Here is a 12549-nt window from a genome sequence, read left to right as displayed (position 1 = left end):
AAAGTGAAAGTTCAACATGTCTGAATGTTGTTAAAGCTCATATTGCAAATTACCAATTGGCTTTCCAAAAACACCCGGCCAATTTATAGATTCATTTACATGCTATACGAATTCTTGTCTCACCATATTTTTTTAAAAGAATTTATTTATTTATTTGACACAGAGAGATCACAAGTAAGCAGAGAGGCAGGCAGAGAGAGAGAGAGGTGGAAGCAGGCTCCCTGCTGAGCAGAGAGCCCAATGCGGGGCTCGATCCCAGGACCCTGGGATCATGACCTGAGCTGAAGCCAGAGGCTTGAACCCACTGGGCAACCCAGGTGCCCCCTGTCTCACCACATTCTTATAAGCATTGTGGAATTTGTGTAAGTTGTGCCATATATCTTTCATGAGTTTCTGAGGAATTTTAAGAGTTCCATCCCCACAACTGGTCCATACCATTTTGTTTCCTTCACTGAAAACATGTTCATTTGACAATAACTCCATTTTTCAAGCATGGTAAGGTCTTTTGGTTGGCAAGTTTCAGATCCAAATAGAATGTAGTGATCAAATCTCCAATAAACCACTGAATTTGCAAATTCTTAATTTTTTTTAAGAGCTAAATTTCTAAATAACTTTGAATAGAACAATATAAATGCAATTAAAGTCCAAAGAGCAGGTTCTTATTTGAGGCTAAGTATCTGCCCTTTGCTATTTAATAAAAACAAAGGCAACTCTCTCGTAAACTAGAACCACTGAGGAAAAAATTCAATGTACCTTTCTACCAGGCAAATTGCATTTAAAATTTATGGGGAAGTTATATAAAAGACAAGTGCAACAACAACAAAAAGTGTTCCTAATAAACTTGAGTCTGAGGCATGTACAATATTTTTCAACAGATTATGGTCATTAGGCTTACCACACAATCGTTGTTTATCTTGTGTTTTCATGAATTATCTCATTCAGTTCTTACCGAAGATTTCTGAAACATGGCCACTACTATCCTCAGATAGTAGATGAGAAGCTTTGAGACCTTAACGAACTTGTCCAGGGGGACAGAGACCACAAGGGCAGAGATAGGCTTTACAGCCACATCTTTCCGACACCAAATCCTGTACTCTTCCCTGTACAGAGATCCAACACATAGTTTTGTTCAACTGCTTTTTGTCCAAGATTTTGGATTAGAGGCAGCATGACATAATAGAATGAACAGAGGCTTTGCATTTGGACATTGTTAGATTTGAATCTTGCCTCTGGATACTAGATTCTGATTTCCATGGACTTCAGTTTCCTTAAAATAACTGCTCCAATTGTTGTAGGACTTAAATGATATAACATCTATGACAGAGCTCTTTGATGCTCAGTATGTGTTACAGATTATTATGTATATGCTACAAAATAGACAAGAGTAGAAAGGAAACAGTCGTACTCAATTACCTCCACCAGGGGGCAGAGTAAGAATTACTATGTCTTTTCCTGCGTCATTTTTCTTTTCTTTTTTTTTTTTAATTACTTAATTAATTTATTTATTTGACAGATCACAAATAGGCAGAGAGGCAGGCGGCCGTGGGCAGGGGTGGGGGAGCAGGCTCCCCACTGAGCAGAGAGCCCAATGCAGGGCTCGATCCTAGGACCCTGAGATCATGACCTGAGCCAAAGGCAGCGGCTTTCAACCACTGAGCCACCCAGGTGCCCCATGACTGCATAATTTAAATACCATTTACAAAACTTTAAATCTTGAAAGCCTATAACACGCTTAAAATGAGAAAAAAATAACATAAAAATGAAATACATGGATGAAAATAAACAGTATTATTTTACATTCTATAAATTATTGAAGGAGGAAAGCTGGATAGTGAGGAAAAATATAAAGTCATTATAAGGATTTTTAAAGCTCAAAGACTAAAAGTGATATCCTTAAACTTATTCTAGAATATGATATAGGGATAAATAGAAGAGACAGATTTTTTTTTTTTTAATTGTACAATTGATATAGTTCTTTATGTTAAACAGGACAAGTGGCAAAATGCTTCCCAGGGGAAAAAAAAAGTTAAGATTTTTTAAGTCACAGAAGTTAAGACTATACTCAAGGAAGATAGGGAGGCAAAACTACGTCAGAGTGAAGACAACTCCTTAACCCACTGAGCCACTCAGGCGCCCTAGAAGACAACTCCTTAAATATAACCATTCCTGAGTTATCCAACACTGCCCAGGGAATACGCTTGCCAAAGAAAATAAATCACTCCCTACTCGTTGGTGTCTTGCTCAGTGGCAACCACTTGACGTTCTGTGTACATTTCCTCTAGAAAGGCAGAGAGGACTTTGGTGTACATGTATCAGAAGCCAGCCTACTGCCACAGCTCTAATTCAGAAATACAAAACCCATCACTAAAGAGGCTCATTCTAATGATGCTTGACATGTAAATTGGTCCTACATAAAGTGTGTTTTGTTCCTTAATTACTTGATCTTTCAAACAAAAACTAAGTCCTGGTAATCCTTCTACAGTATTGGCTGAGAAAGACCTTCCATTGTTAATACCTTAGACAAGTCCTCACACTTTCTCAGCTAAGGGCAGTGATAGAGTCTAAGAGGTGGCCATGAAGACCGACCCTCCATTAGGTGGTCTCGATCTTGCTAAGACCTCTCCCAAGTGTGCCAGCATTCTGACATCCTCTGGTGCCTGCAGACTTTGCAGGGGGAACTACCCTAATGGCTGGTTATAAAGCAGAACTACATTTCATGGACCTTACTGCCTAAGGGGTCAGATCCTTTAGGGATCTTTTCATTGGATCCAAATGCCCACTTGTGAATGGGTCCAGAATCATGGGTAGGGATATTACAATTATACATTCCTAGACCCAATCTCAGACCTACTGACTAGAATCTCCTAAACTGGAATCAAGAATCTATATTTTTAACTATTTTATTAGAATCTCCATGAACACTAGATTTTAGAACTGCTGAACTAGGGGAGAGCTAGCCAACTGGCTATAACAATAACAACAATACCAAATTCTCCACCGAGTTTACAGGGTACAAAATGACCTAACCTGCATTTTCCCATGGACCACCACAACTGGCCTCGTAACTTCTACTAGGAACCTCCTTGCATCACTTGCTTATAGTCATGCTCTTGTATCCTCTAGGAGATAGGTTCTGTTACCTAGGATTCTTATTCTAAACTCTGGTGAGGAACAAAGGCTTTACAAAATAATGTGGTTTTAAAAAGTGATGTGGTTGTTCAAGATCAGATTTAGAAGTGAGTAAAGGCCTGATTCCACATTCTTTAACTCCCAATCTTTCTACTCCATAACACTATCTTGATAACTTCTCAGGTAGACAAGGGCAGGCCTTATCCTTCAGGTGAGGAAATTTAGACCCAGAAGGTCAGGGACAACATCAGCATCTAGCTCATTTCCAAATACCTAATGGTTAATTGCCTTGACAATAATATTTTTGGAGGCAGATTTAATGTATTTTTTAAAATTATTTTTAAAGATGTTACTGGAACACCAGCAGGTAGAATTCCTTTTCAAGCACTAGAAATAAGTTTAGACTGACCCATCCATATTCTTCCAAGGTTTTTGTTAAGACCTTTCATCTGAATGAGACAGAGTCATACTGAGGGATGATGTCTTGGTAGACACAGCACACTCGGGGCAGGGGGAGGGAAGATGAGTTCTCTTTTACCATAGGAAGCTAACTGCAGCAGACTTTATTTTCTGAAAATGACCACAGTAGTATTTCCAGTCCTGCTTGCTTCTCTGGGACTTTGACATTTACCCAAGAGGTGGCTTCTTTTTTTTTTTTTTTTTTTTTTTTTTTTTTTTTTTATAAACATATATTTTTAGTCCCCAGGGGTACAGGTCTGTGAATCACCAGGTTTACACACTTCACAGCACTCACCAAAGCACATACCCTCCCCAATGTCCATAATCCCACCCCCTTCTCCCAAACCCCCTCCCCCCAGCAACCCTCAGTTTGTTTTGTGAGATTAAGAGTCACTTATGGTTTGTCTCCCTCCTGATCCCATCTTGTTTCATTTATTCTTCTCCTACCCACTTAAGCCCCCATGTTGCATCACCACTTCCTCATATCAGGGAGATCATATGATAGTTGTCTTTCTCTGCTTGACTTATTTCACTAAGCATGATATGCTCTAGTTCCATCCATGTTGTCGCGACGTTGGTGGCATCACAATTCCGGACTTCAAGCTCTATTACAAAGCTGTCATCATCAAGACAGCATGGTACTGGCACAAAAACAGACACAAGAGGTGGCTTCTATGTCTCCTCTCCTTGATCTCAGGCAGGCTTTTCACTGTTCCACTAAATAGAATATGGCAGAAGTGATACTAACTGACTTCCAAGGCTGGGTCATCCAAAAAGAATACAGCTTCTGATGGGTCCATCTTCCAGGGACACTTGTGTGGACACAGGAATCCCAGGTTAGCCCATGAAGAGATGAACTGAGGCTCCCAGCATGAAATCGGATTTTCTCCTATACCGTTTTCTTTTTCTTTTCTTTCCTTTCTTTCTTTCTTTCTTTTCCTTTCTTTCTTTCTTTCTTTTTCTTTCTTTCTTTCTTTCTTTCTTTCTTTTTTTTTTAACAACATGTTAAGTCTGTTCTCTAGGAAGTTATGCCATGTTTTTCCTTGGGAGATTACTCAGGGGTACAGTTACCTCACTATAAGAAGCATGGACTTGCATACTACCTCCTCCAGAGTTTTAATAACAAACTGAGCCTTAGAATAAATCTAACTGAAGGGTACAATATCAACGATGGAAAGGCATCCTGAAAGGTAGGGGAATTTTTGTAAAATCATAGGAAGGATGCTGATCTCCACTTTGCTCCAGGGGGAAGCACATGTTCAGCCAAGCCCTGGTAGCTTCTAACATGAACCAAAAGGAATTTGGGCAGCTTATCTCATTTCTCTTGATTGGAAAATCTGAATTATTCAGAATGAAGTCCTTCAGATACAGCAAGACCCAATAGTAGCTTAAAAACTCAAATACTGTATTTTAGGCTAAGTTTGCTAAGAAACATTCTTGGTACACTGTGTATACTAGAGACATGGCATCACTGTACACATGGAAGGAAGATAGAAAAGAACCTGCTATATATTAAAAATATGGTCCTTTGTAATTGAGTTGTATTAGATTACATCTCTTGGGTTCTCTGCACATAGCCATGTCACCAATTTGCTGTGTGATCTGAGGAAGGTCCTATTACTTCTCTGGTTCTTACCTACTCATCAACAATAGGGAGTTTGTAGACCTACTTCAGTCATCATTTCACTAATATATACAAAATATCAAATCAGTATGTTGGACATAGGATATTAATACAATGTTGTATGTCAATTGTACCTCACTAAAAGAATAATAGGGAGTATGAATCACATGTCTTTCTAGTAAGCTTTTCTATGAACTCTGTGATTCCAGGCTCCAGACTTGGCCCTCGCCAAAGCCACAAGAAGACTCTGACATTGTCCCAGAGAAGACCCCATTAGAAAACTTTCCTTTGACTTTATGCCAGGAATGAAATATCTCCCACTAATATTATCTAGGGTATTTTTGGCTGAAAATAAAAATTTAACTCAAAATGGCTTTAAATATCCATTTTGTAAAATTCCCACATAAAAATCTCAGAGTTAGGAGTGCTTCAGAGCAGGTTACTATATAGTGGCTTAACAATGTCATTAACACCCAAGACTTTCTGAGCTTTGATGTTTATTTCCACCACAGGCAGGAAGCCCGATAGCCCCACACCAAATATCATGAAAAAGAAAACACAAAGAATAAAACAATATCTCCTTCTGACACCTCCTCTCAGGTAAGAGAGACCCTTCCCAGAATGACACCTCAACCTCCAACCAGCAGCAGCAGATTCCTTATGCTCCTTTTGCTCTGCCCTGAACCCATGATGGCCAGGAGCAAGAGGTCTCATAGTCAGTTTAGACTAAACATCTAGAAGGAAAGAGATGTTGAGAGTCAATTGTAATGTCCCTTACATTCCCCCTCTGACTCTGCCTCAATCTCTCCCATCATAAGCACTGGCTTCCCCACCTTCCTCTTCCATTAAGCAGCAGTGGATAGGTGATACCAAACTGGTGTTCTGTGCAATGGATCTCAACACTGGATGTTCAGTAGAACCATCTGGGTGGTTCTACTGGCTACCTATTGAGTCTAAACCCCAGATCAATGATAATGGCATCTTTGATGGTGAGAGCAGATGATCCTAGTTTGACCAGAATTACACAAAGTTAGGGAAGGAACCAAGTCTCCAGACTCCAGGTTCAGTGTTCTTTTTTTTTTTTTTTTAATTTTTTTTTTATTTATTTATTTGACAGAGAGAAATCACAAGCAGATGGAGAGGCAGGCAGAGAGAGAGAGAGAAAGGGAAGCAGGCTCCCTGCTGAGCAGAGAGCCCGACGCGGGACTCGATCCCAGGACCCTGAGATCATGACCTGAGCCGAAGGCAGCGGCTTAACCCACTGAGCCACCCAGGCGCCCCAGGTTCAGTGTTCTTTTAGCTACTGGCTTCTACTCTCTTGTCTTATGCAATTCAATATATGTTAAAATGATTTGGCTAATAACTGACATCCTATAAACCTTCATTCCCATGAGAACAATAACACAGATCAAGCTTCGTATTAGTACTTTTCTCTAACTTTTCTTTTTAGATTTCTTCAGAAATAATTGGGGAGAAAAAGACTCCTACCTGAATCTGACTTGAATTTGATAGCCCCCTATGTAGTTTTACAGTAAATGCATCTGTTGGACGTACTTCAACAGAAAGTACATGTTTTACAATACACTGACATACGATGACATCCATAGATTCCCCTGTTTGCAGTCAATCATTTAAAAAGATACTCATTCTATGAGTATAGAGTGAGTGGATCTTGTGAGGACTCAACTTGGAACCACTGTAAGACAAAGAAAGAAGATTAGTCCCTCCCCTCACGTCTCCTTATGGGGACAAAAGAAATAAGCATATAAAATCTTAATTTTGCTTTGAAATCAAAGGTAGATTTTTTAAAAAATCAAGTCAGTTACATTCTGTGCTTAACAAACTACATTTTAAAACCATTTATTTCAACTCCTTTTGGTATCTCCTCTCATAATAGGTACAGAGTGCATAAACTAAAGATGTTGAAAAAAATATTATCTTTAAATTGAAACAAAAGGTGCTGGGTCAAGTTAGGAAGAATAATGTAAATAATAAGGACATACACTGAGGCAAAAGAAGGCTAGTTCGTCCTTCTAGAAACCACGGCAAGCCAAGAACCCCAACCGGGAGCGGATGGAGCTGTAAAAGTCCAGGGCAGTCTACCTTCCTCAGAGGCACCCAAACCAAGGTGGGAGGAAAGAGCATACTTAAGTAAAAAGCCTACTAAATAGTTAATGAACCAAGATTATAAAACCCTTTCTATCTTTACAGTTCTGATTGCTTCCTGCCTTTTGCTGTTCTCTCTTCGTTTCCTCCTTAAAGTGAACAGCTGACGGCTCACTCCCATGGCTCCAACTCCCCCGCTGGAAGGCAGTCAATGCCGAGCTGACAAGGGCCTGTTCACCTTTCCTCATCTCCTCAAGCCAGCTTTTCTTAGCCAGCTCCTCCCGCCAGCCATTCTAGCTGATTTACGAAATTTCTCCCCGTGGTAACACTCTCTTCTGGTCGCCCAGGCTTGAAGCCATTCATTGCCTGCGGCCCACTTCTGCCTTACCCCTCATGCTTGGTTCTCACCATTTCCTCTGCTGCTATCAGCCTCGGACCAGAAGGGAAGAATATGAGGGGAAAGCCAGCTGCAGCAAGCCTGGCTGCCCGCCCGTCTGGAGACCCCGGCTCCTAGATTTACAACCATATGGAAGTTATTTAACTGTTTGGTGGCTCATTTTCCTCATCTACAAAAGAAAATTGGTAATAATCATCCTCACCCCAGCAGCTCGTTGCAACAGGATTAAATGAGATAACACAGAGCACTAGAAGAGTGGACAGTGTTTGCTGCCTTTTAAGTGTAGAGCTCTATTGGTACACACCTGTACCTCTGCACCTTCCTCCTCACTGAGGCGAATCCTGAATCCTCCAGCACCCCATACACTTGCAGAGAGCCCAAAGATTAAGCCCATTAATCCCACTCCACTGCTCCAACAGCGATTGTATGGTCTGGCCATCTTACTTCTGGCAATATATCCAAAGGAAATGAAATCAGTATCTCTAAGAGATATCTGCCTTCCTGCGTTCATTGCAGCATTATTCCCAGCCGCCAAGATATGGAAACAATGGAAATGCCCTTCAACAGATGAATGGAAACACACAATGAAATATTATTCAGGCATTAAAAAAAAAAAGAAGAAGAAGAAGAAGGGCAGCATGCTAAGTGAAATAAACCACATAGAGAAAGACGAATACCGAATGGTATCACTTATATGTAGAATTTTTTAAAAATTAGAAGTCAAACTCATAGAAACAGAGAACAGAGAATAGAATGGTTGCCAGGGGCTAGGAGATAGGGAAATGGGAAGATGTGGGTCAAAGGGTACAAACTTTCCTTTATAAGATGAGTAAGTTCTGAGGGTCTTAGGTACAAGATGGCAGTGACTATAATTAATGATAAGACAATATTGTATTCTTTTTTTTTTAAGATTTTATTTATTTATTGAGAGATCACAAGAGACAGAGAAGCAGGCAGAGAGAGAGAGGAGGAAGCAGGCTCCCTGCTGAGCAGAGAACCCCCCGATGTGGGGCTTGATCCCAGGACCCTGGAATCATGACCTGAGCCGAAGGCAGAGGCTTTAACCCACTGAGCCACCCAGGCGCCCCGACAATATTATATTCTTGACAGCTGCTGAGAGTCGATTTTTTTTTTTAATTTTATTTATTTATTTGACAGAGAGAGATGACAAGCAGGCAGAGAGGCAGGCAGAGAGAGAGAGAGGAGGAAGCAGTCTCCCTGCCAAGCAGAGAGCCCGATGCGGGACTCGATCCCAGAACCCTGATCATGACCCGAGCCAAAGGCAGAGGCCTTAACCCACTGAGCCACCCAGGCGCCCCTGAGAGTTGATCTTAAATGTTCTTATCACCCACCCCCCACATACACACAGTTAACTCTGTGAGGTGACAGGTGTGTTTATTATCTTGATCTTGGCCATCATTCTACAATGTTATGTGTCTGTCAAATCACTGGATTGGTATGCTGTAAATATATACAATGATATTTCTCAATCATTCCTCAATAAACTTGGAAAAGGAAAAAAATGTCAGTCAGAGCCCGAACTCACTTACTGTTCTCCCCTTTGTCCCAGCCCTCCACGGCTGTGCGATTCCACCTTCTCCAAGTATGTCTTAGTGCTGTCCTGTATTCAGGACTTTATTCCTGTTTTTATCTGGAAGGCTCTCCTTTGCCCCTGTTGAAATTTCCCTTTTCTTACGATCTTTGCAAACATCATTTGTAAAAAGAGAAGAAATCCCTTCCTTTTCCTTTCCTATGTGCACCACCTTCCCTGTAGCCATCGCCACCATGTCGGGCTATCTTCTCACTGATTGTAACTTGTGATTCCCAACATGGCACTCAGGTTATTGGTCCTAGCCTGGTGCCAACTGTAGACCTCCATAGATCCTCATTCGTTTATAAAGGACAAAGACTATGTTTTAATGATTATCCAAACCAACTCCTATTATATTCTGCCTCTCTCTTCCTTAAGTGCTTCGATGGCTCCCCATTCTCTAAGAATACCATCAAATTCTCAGTATAACCTAAGATCTGCCTCCTCCCTGGCATCATGTTGGGCCACACTGTACCCTCCCTGTCCCACTCTAGCCTTGCCTCTCTTGCCTCAGAACTTTCATCATCCTGCTTTTTCCTTCCCTACTGTTCTCCTTGCTGCTTTGCTGAACAGCTCATTATCCATCCCTCAGGTCTCAGCCCACATTTCACTGCAATCACTTGTTCCTTCCACAGTATTTGTTACGTGCCTACTATGTGCCAGGAAGTCTCCTAGGCCCTGGGGATAGAGTAGGAAACAAAGCACACCAAGACCCCTGTCTCCATGGGGCTCATATACTTCCTCCAGGAAGTCTTTCTGGATTTCCCCCCAACATACATACACAAGGTCTGTTTCCCCCTATCATGTGCTGTCACAGCAGTATGACTTCTTAGCAGTATGTACCCCTACTAAGCACGCTTACAGATTTAATCATATCATGATGTCTATCTTCCTCAGTAAGCTGAAAGATTCTTGAAGCCTGGGTCATTGTATCCTGTCTTTATCTTGCATCACCAACATGAAGCATTTTGTGAGGCACAAGAGTGGGTCCTCAGGAAATCTCCTAAATAACTGAATAAAGAAATTCAGTGAAGGCCCTTGCTAGACAAAGAGGAAACAGTAGTCCAGAGGGCAGAGAGGAGAAGCCATTATCCTCTTTCCATAACATGAGGTAGCAGAGGGAGGCTGGGCCAGGATGAGAACATGGGACACATGATTCCCTTTCATTTTAATACAATTGAAATGGAGAAGAGAATGTGAGTGAACTGGGGAAAGTACACAGGGCAAATGTATAAGAGGGAAAGAAATTACTAAGACAAGAACAGGCAAAACTGTTAAAACAATTTTTGTGAACCCAGTATAAAAGAAGAAAAGGAAGTGCCCGCAAAAGAGACAACTTGTCTGGGAACCTCCAGGAGGAGACAGCCCACACAGCACTGGGTGTGTTTCTGTTTGTGTCCATTTCCCACCCCTGGGCTCCTCTCCTCTCCTCCGCCTCCCCCCTCCCCTCTCTTTCTTTTCCTTCCTTTCCTTTCTTCTCCTATTCTTTTCTTTTTCCTTCCCTTTCCTCCTTTCTTTTCTTTTCTTTTCTTTCCTTTCTTTTTCTTTGTTTTCCTTTTCCTTTCCTTTTCTCTTCTTGTCTTCTCTCTCTTACTTTCCTTTTCTCTTCTCTTCTTTTTTTTCCTTTCTTTCCTTTTCCTTTTCTTTCCTCTTCTCTTTTCTTTTGTTGGTTAGACAGTCTTCACCTTTGATCGCCCTTCCCAAATGTTGGATGGTCTCCATTTGCCCCTCCGTGTCCAATCTCTACCTTTCCTTACCTTGCTTTGTACTTGAAAGCCTGACTCCCAGGGACTGCCTTATGGGCTCCCTGGACCATTGGCTTCTGACAGTGCTCAGTCAATGGGAGGCTCCAGCAGCCGACTGAGAAGTGGAAAGAGGAAGGAACCAGGGAGGGTATTTATTTATCCAGATTCCCCAGCACCGAGACACATGCTGCAAGTGGCTGCCTTCCTCTGCCTGAGACCACAACTCTTACCTGTCTCACCACATTTCATATATACTTCCAATCTTTTCAGGTCAGAGGGTGGTCATGGCCTCCCACTTCTGTTGGCCCTGGAGAACTTGCTGGTTTCCCCTTTTGCTGTCCACACCTTTATAATTAGTTTCTCATTAAACTCCTGAATCAGTTGAGATGACCAAGAACTTAACCACTACATTTGAGAGAATTGCTCACCACCACCCCTTAGGAGGCAGAGACAGCTTTCTTTACAGAAACCCAGTGCTCAATTTCCCAGCTTCCCTTGCAACTAGGGTAGGGACATTCTACCTGGGCTCCAATGGTGGGGTGCACCCACATGAGAAACTGATTCTGAAGATGGGAAAGCAGGAGGAGTAATCCAGGCTGGTAGGCATGCATGGCCAACTCCTAGCAGCAATGACACAAAGCCTATTTTTTCAAACCCTTAAAACAATTCTGAGAATCCTCTGCTTAATTAAGCCCGAGTTGAATTCTATTGTTGGTCAATGATAACTCCCTCTTCTGGACCCATTTATACTAGATGCCTGGCAGGTTTTCTTGACTTATTTTCCCATCTTCCAGCCACAGGTTTGGTTATAATGCCTCCTGTTTGATTATTATACCTCCTATTCCTCCAGTGGGAGAAAAAAGATATATTCTTGGCTTCCAGTCACCAAAGTTGAGCAGACTTGACTTTTTAAATTTTTTTTTTATTTTTTATTTTTAAAAAAGATTTTATTTATTTATTTGACAGAAAGATCACAAGTAGGTAGAGAGGCAGGCAGAGGGAGAGGGGGAAGCAGGCTCCCTGCCAAACAGAGAGCCCAATGCAGGGCTCGATCCCAGGACCTTAGATCATGACCTGAGCCAAAGGCAGAGGTTTAACCCACTGAGCCACCTAGGCACCCAGACTTGACTTTTTTTAAATAATCCTTGTAGAGAGAGAGGCAAGATGGTAGAAGAGTAGCAGACCGAAAGTACATCAGGTCCGAGGAGTTCAGCAAAATAGTTATCAAACCATTCAAAACACCTACAAACTCAACTGGAGATAGAAGAGAAGAAGAGCAGCAATGCTAGGACAGAAAACTGACCACTTCCTGGAAGGTAGGACCTGTAGAGAAGTGAATCCAAAGCAATGGGAAGATAAACCACAGGAGAAAGGGCCGGCTCCTGGCAAGTAGTGGAGCACAAAATCAGAACTTTTAGAAGTCTGCTCCACTGAGGGACATCACTCCAGAGGCTAAGCAGGGGTGGAGTCCTCACAGGGACAGTGTAGTCTCAACTAC

This window comes from Mustela nivalis, assembly GCF_964662115.1.
Source record: "Mustela nivalis genome assembly, chromosome: 3".
Lineage (NCBI taxonomy): Eukaryota > Metazoa > Chordata > Mammalia > Carnivora > Mustelidae > Mustela > Mustela nivalis.
The sequence above is the reverse complement of the archived record's forward strand: the minus strand, read 5'-3'. Positions refer to the sequence as shown.